The sequence below is a fragment of the Anopheles cruzii genome, chromosome 3 (genome assembly GCF_943734635.1).
Source record: "Anopheles cruzii chromosome 3, idAnoCruzAS_RS32_06, whole genome shotgun sequence".
Taxonomy (NCBI): domain Eukaryota; kingdom Metazoa; phylum Arthropoda; class Insecta; order Diptera; family Culicidae; genus Anopheles; species Anopheles cruzii.
In genome coordinates, this window is record NC_069145.1 from 59,682,213 (window position 1) to 59,689,495 (window position 7,283).

The following is a 7,283-nucleotide window of genomic DNA, read 5'->3' on the forward strand; positions in this document are numbered from 1 at the left end:
CAGGATAATGGGCAAAAGGCGGTGCCCAAAGGTGCGCGCCATAGTTTTAAATTAAAAAAACCCAATAAAGCCTAAGCTAAAGATGACTTTCACATACGGTTCAGTACGACGTATTAGTGGATGTCGATCAATGTTAGTTGATGTATTACGTAACCAGTACACTAAGCAATATTTGTTGGATTAAAAAACAAAATCCGGATTATTAAAACACTACCCCAAATACGCCTTCCATTTAAGCACCAGTTTTTGTGTGTATGCGGCTTTCGAGCCAAGCATATTTTTCATTAGAAGCTTCCTGCCACCTCGCAAACTTGTCTGACCTACGAGAATGGGTATGAAAAATTAACGAGGTTTTAATAGCATTTTATGGCGCCTTCAATGGTTCGTAGCGACTTGCGCCTTTGCGACATCATTGTCGTCGTAATGCTCTCTGTGCCCTTCCCGGTTTAGAGAAAGTGTCGGAAATGGAAGGTAGTAAAAAAACTGTACTCAAGCTTCCGGCCTTTGCTTCGTTGTTCTTTGCTGCATGCACAAGAAACTTCCGGCTTTCCGTATGCATTAGCACCCTCGAGAGATTCTGGTTCTGGTAACTAACCAGTGTGGATAACTTTTTTTATAGAAAAACAAACATCGCATCGTAAGTTATTTCGGCAACTTCATTTTATGTTGCTGCTCTCGTACGTTTTGCTTTTGACAAGATACGATATTAATGGTCGGTGATGAAAAGCCTTAATGTGACTGAATAACGGGTTAAGAGTGCGCACTTTTTGTTCATTACTCATTGTTCAAACTGAAAGTAGAACACAGTCCAAGTCTAAGTAATCAGCAAACTTGTTCCACCCATTGAAAAAGTGTACATCACCCCAAAGTTCGCTGTTTGACAAACACATTACAGTGTCATATCATTATTTAGCTATGTAATGAAGATTCTCTTTTCACCTAAATTGGCGATAAGGTGAGGTGATTTATGAACCATAGAATTTGATGGTAAATCAAGTTGCTCACAGCAACTACGTTATCGCGATTTCAACCAACACCATGTTAACGCTTACTTTTGCGGTTCAGTAGACGAAGACGAATGACGAAGACGAAGAAGATTCTCACGTGATTTTCACTCCTATATAAAACGAATTTTGGACGCTTGAGCTCATTTCTGTATTTTGGAAACTATAAGCCAGCAGAGTGTCGTAGTTGCGTAGTGTCGTGAAGTGTCTTTCGGAAACATGGTGCCTCTAGCATGGATAGTGTTCTTGTGCATCGTCAGCAGTGCTAGATCGGGTGTCGCGATTTACAACGAAACTGCGTTTGCTAAACCATGTTCTTCTAGATTATCTGGATTTGCTTTCGAGATGCTCATGGCAAAGCTAGACTACATGCAGTCAAGTGTTCGGGAACTAAAGAGCGAATGGGCCAAGCAGCGGGAAGAGGCTGCGCAATGCCAAAATAACAGCGATAAAAGCCTGGTCGACATTAAGAGGGCCGTGCAGAACAATTTAGATTCGATGCGTCAATTGGAGGATGATGTTGGACGCAACTTTACTCTCCTACAGGACCGATCATGGCAGATCTTTGCGCTACAAGCTACGCATACTGCAATGAAGACCAATCTTCGTTCATATGTACCCTATCGCTCGTGCAGTGACATTCGGAATGCACAGTCTGGGGTATATATTATCCAGGCGACCGATGAAAGCAACCCTTTTATGGCGTACTGTCACCGGGATATGAAGGGTGGAGGCATCTGGTTGGTGATACAGCACCGATTCGATGGATCGCTAAACTTCTATCGCAACTGGACCGAGTATCGGAATGGTTTTGGTGACATTGAGAAGAGTTCTGGATCGGACTGGAACGACTATATCAGCTGACATCGGGGCGACCCCATGAACTGATGGTTGAGCTGAGAGACTTTAAGGGGAATTATAAATTTGCACTCTACGCAGCATTCGAGATCGGCAATGAAACCGAACAATACAATCTGAAAACACTTGGAGCGTACAACGGAACTGCAGGCGATTCTCTGTCATACACAAGAATATGAAATTCACGACGTACGATCGTGATAATGACAATATAGGAAATTGTGCTGCATTTCATGAAGGGTGCCTGGTGGTACAAACTGCTATCGTACTCCAATTTGAACGGGCCATACAAGAACATAGTAGATCATAATCGATGAACTGGCACGACTTCAGCGATTCCTATGAAGGACTGAGCTTTTCAAGAATGATGATCCGACCAAAATGAACTCTATTGTCTATTCGCTCAGGATCAGCTGTGCGTTATCCATTCTCTACTAAGGCAGGAAAACCTTCCAAAAGGTCAACGTACGTCTCGAAGACTCGAAATAATCATCTTACAGTTTGAAAATGCACGATTAAACGTGGCCAAAAAGGAGAAGACCTTAAGCGCCAAACGTCAAATCAGAATAGCATCTGCTACGTCCGTAACGTACGATTTGCCTGGTCCGGAAATGTTAACCCGAGCAGCGACTACTTCCATCACTATAGTTCTATAAAATAATTTCGATATTTTCGCTTTAGAACAATCGTTTTGTTCATAAATACGGCTCGGTCCGTTCTTGAAAGATTAAAAAAATCGTTTTGTATGATGGAAAATATTGCTACGATTTATAGTTCGAGCTCGACTCAGATTGTGGCCCACATCATCACCGTCGTGTTGCTTGAAGCGTTTCAAAATCACTATCAAAACGACGTACGGCACGTCATGACGTAGATAGAATAGAATGACTCCCTTCTGCTAAGGTTTAAGAAAATATTCGCTTCCTGTTCATCACGAGGCACGGAGAGGTGCCACAATTACAATTTTCCTGCACTTCCAAAATACGCTATCAACAGACATACACCAAAACGCAACAGCGTGCATGACAATAGCACTAGAACCTAGAACCTGCCTGCCAGCTAGCCAGTCAGGCAGTGCAAGGATGCAAATCAAAATTTGAATACCAAATGGAAAGCTAAGTGAATAAATAAAATCAAATGGAAATTAAATAAAGCGAAAATGGGAGAAAAGCGCGAACACTACCGCCGCGGGGGAAGGCGGGGACCTCTTCAAAAAAGTAACCGAGCGCAGACTATGCTCGCTTTGCCGAAAGGAAGCTTTTGGCCGGTGCAGTTGGCGCAGGATAATGGGCAAAAGGCGGTGCCCAAAGGTGCGCGCCATAGTTTTAAATGAAAACCCAATAAAGCCCAAACCAGCTTTCCGGTTTACATAGGCCACGGACGAGATCTGTGTATGCACAGAGGGCGGCGTAAAATCGCTTTCTACACCGCCCGATACTGCATCCGACGTACAGTGTCACCGTGACAGTGGCAGGTGGTGTTGGCTTTTGTGACTAAAACCTTATCCCAACCGTCGACGACGGTTGCAGTCGACGAAAGCACAGCGGGAAAATAGCCTGGACGGGTTCATTTTGTGCGTATTTTATACACCTTACCGAAGCATTCCGCACTGATTTGCAAGCTTTGCTGGAAAGGTCCGTAAATCGGACAAGCTTCTTATAACTACAATAATATTAGCTAAATTAACCGAACAATTCGCCGCGACATTTTGAACGTCTGGCCAACTGCTGCGAGCCCACTGTGCGTTACGGGGCACAATGCATCATGTTCATATTTGCACGCCTAATTCAGATACGGCACGAAAGCGCCCGCCGCTGAGACGGTGCATGAAGGAGAATTATGCTAATGGCTTATGCAACGGCAACGATGCCACGCCGAGATGCGATAATATCCTTCCGCGCACTAGAGCACTTGAACTCCTGGCCGTGGCGGGTCCATAACATAGAATTACAAGCACCCCCGACAGCACACTTCGAGAAGGCTTGTTGCAATTCAATTGACCTCCGGCACACTGTGCACGATTCCGGGGCTTGTTAGGCCATTTCAGTGAAATTATTTTTCCTTAAATGAGCATTAGCGAGCAAACTCACGTGGTGTGTTTTTTTCATTGGAAACGTGAGAAAAGCAGATTCTTTATTGCAAAATTGATCAAATTGAGGCTAAGAAACGGACTGTTTTTAAAAACAAAAAACGATTATAAAACTTTTATCCGATTTTCTATTTTATTCAAAGTATGTGCCATCGCTAGCTATACATTTCTCCTATCTCTCTGCTAAATCATGGATTCCCAGACGAAAGAATACTTCGACTTATTAAGTAAATTAATTAGTCATCCCTTTTCGACTTCCTCGTAGAAAAACGAAGGGCTGCTCAGCCAATACGTGTCCCATCGATGAAAATGAATGATATTCGGAATGAACCAAGTCTGGTGAATAACGCGGGGAGGGATAGCAACTCCCATCCAAGTGATTTGATAGTATCCTGAAACAGTTTTGTTTTTTGGGCGCCTAGTGCTTGATTCCACGGGCCACCAGGCGCCCCCATCGAAACCCACTAGAATTGCATTTTGGTCATTTTTCGATCAATGCATGGTTCAAATTGATCATGTGTTGTCAGTAGCGATCGGAATTAACGTTTCCATCAGGTTTTAGTAGCTTGTGAAACACCACACATTTCTGTCCGATCAGAAAGTTCGTTTTTTGGAGTCCTTGGACGCTTTTTTTTGTAAAGTCAAAACCGCCATTTTGATTTTTTTTAAAACCACTTAAAGCACTGCGATCTTCCAAACACAAGTCCCGACAAGCATTTGGTGCGATTCTGAAGCAGTTTTCTTCAAGAGGAGCAAAAAAATAATAATCCCCGCAAAACGTCATTTTCAGGCACAAAAGTTGACATACTTTAACCCTTTCAATGATGGGTTGCACACCGAAATAATTTTTTTTTTCGACCTGAAATCATTTACCTGTTGTCTAAACAAGGTAATGATGAATGAACAGCAAAACTGGGAAGTCCCAATCGGCAGGTACAGCCATCTTTTTAAAATTCCGATTCTCAACGCACGCACCTAGTATGTCGTACTTATAACAACTTCTCGTCGTTTCTTGACTTTAATATATCCCTCGATCAGTGTCGTGATGTTTTTGCTTTCATGTCTTCATGGTAAACGTTTCGTCCTTGTTACTGTCGGCTGTGTTTTCCGCTAAATATCGGTTACCAGCTTGGTCGTTGCGTTTCGTCAGTTTGATTAGTTTTAGTTCTAAGTGCTAGGTTAAGTTTTTATTGTCAATTAGGCTAAGTTGCCCGTTGACTGTTTCTTTAAATAAATAAATAAATAAAAACTGTATATTTAAACAAGTTTCAATTGAGCATTCTCAACTTGACGTGCATGAAATAATTCTTTGCTTTAAATATTGATTCATCGTTGAACCAAAAGGTCGACACAGTCGCTGACCCACCTCGCTGCTTGAAACAGTCTGCAGATTGCAAACATTCCAAACCCGGCAACCTTCAAACCAAATTCATTTCAGAGGCGAATCGACCTCACAGAAATGGTTCACGCACAAGAAAAAACATTAAAGATTCACAAGCAAAGAAACCCACCAGAACGGCCGCACGAATTACGAATGATTTAAATTAATTAAACGCATTCCGACTGCCACCAGCCAGTGTTTGCAGCAGTTTTGAAGTTCGACATCGAGCGACATTGTAGCCCGGCAATCTTTGCTCCCGTAGGAGGAATAAATTATCCGTCCGAACAGAATCTTTAAATGAAGAGGAATAAACGCTCGACCGATTTCCCATTCTATTCCGGCGAGCCTGAGGTTCATATTCAGGCGCTTGTGGGGGACATGAAAAAAATACTGTCCGATCACAAATTAAAGTGCAGATCGATAGTGTTCTGGTGACGAACGGTCCTAAAACCGTCACACCACCATTTGAATAAAGAGATGAAACCAAAACACACACACCACACCACCGGATGAGTGCCACAACTTTCGGCACTTTTCGGACACCACACACACGAAGGGAGACGGTCCTCGAGTCTAAGTTATGACTTGTTTCAGTAATGAAATACTAATTTCTCCGGGCTGATGATTTCCCAGCACGGAACGGGTCCGGTGTCCGGCGAAATGGCGATCGATTTCACTGCAGGTGTCGTCCGTCCGCCTCGGGAGCGATTCGATTGTACGGCCCGGGGCCACCGTTCCACGCCTCCGGGACACGCTCCGGGCAGTAGCGAACGCCGTCCCGGTCTGCGTGACACGGACCGACTGTGAGGGGGTGGGTGGGTGCCCTGTTCATTTCCTCCTTTAATTGCCCCCAGGCGGGATGGAACGTGACCAATTGCTTTGCCCGGCCCCGGCCCAGGCTTAGCAGCGATCGTTTTCCTCTAATTATGATGGGAGTTTAGCATCGCATCGTTTTTCCTTTTTTCTCTCTCTTTCTCTATCTGTCTTTGATGCTCCTCAAAGTACAGACACCTCGACTCGCAGCGCCAGGAACCAGCCCGGGGGGGTGGGGGGGGCACACTGGGCTCAGGGCTTCCGGGAAGTACGCCGTGCCATATCTGTCTGTCGAAGTCGAGTGACGTACAGCAACAATAGGCGAATAACGGGCGAAACCGTCCGGAAACCGATCCGGTAGCTCCGGGAATTCGAAAAGTGCGCTCGAACATGAAACACATTTTGCCACTGCCAAAGGTATTCGTTGATTAACTTTCTTTTCTCTCGGCACTCAGGCCGTTTGGCCATTCTATTGAGATTGCTGTTTATTAATGAATTTTTCAACAACGTCCGGGCCGGGCGTGGGTGCCATATTTCCTGTTGCGCGAGCACCACAACGCGTGGCCTGTAAACGCAAAAAGCCGCCATTTGCCTTCATAAGCAAAAATAACCTTCGCCGCGAAACCATTGGCAAATGAAAGCCGAAACGGAAACGCGAACAAAAAATCGCCCAACAACGACATCGCCTAATCAAATGCGCTACCGACAGGCGCTAATGTAGCGCATTCGCCAGAGGCATTCGCGACGGAACAAAAAACAAACCAGAAACAGGTAACTACCGCTAATAATACACGGGTGGGCGAAAAATTCAAACTTCCAAACCTAATGAGGTGACATTAGCTTTGCGCGAACCGAGTGCGATAGCTCACGGCATCGCGATCCTTTCGTTCCATGCGACACATGCCACGATGAGCGCCGGAAACAAAGTTTATCATATACGTACGTCACTGTCGCAAGTAGCTCCAGCGCTCATTCCGGTTGGCTTCCAGCTTTGCCTCGCTTCGGTACTTGCCGGATCCGGGTGTCCGGGAGGCTCGAAAGGCTCGGCAAATCGTTAAGCCATCACGTACTAACACGCGAACTGCCTTCGGTGATGTTGCCTGGTACTCCGGCCCGGACCGGGCAAACCAGCCAACTA

The 7,283-nt window shown here is 45.0% G+C and overlaps 1 pseudogene; it reads left to right on the forward strand.

Moving 5' to 3' along the window:
• The first annotated feature begins 1,349 nt into the window (after nt 1–1,349).
• On the forward strand, nt 1,350–2,179 carry LOC128270704 (ficolin-1-like; annotated as a pseudogene).
• Nucleotides 2,180–7,283: the final 5,104 nt, after the last annotated feature.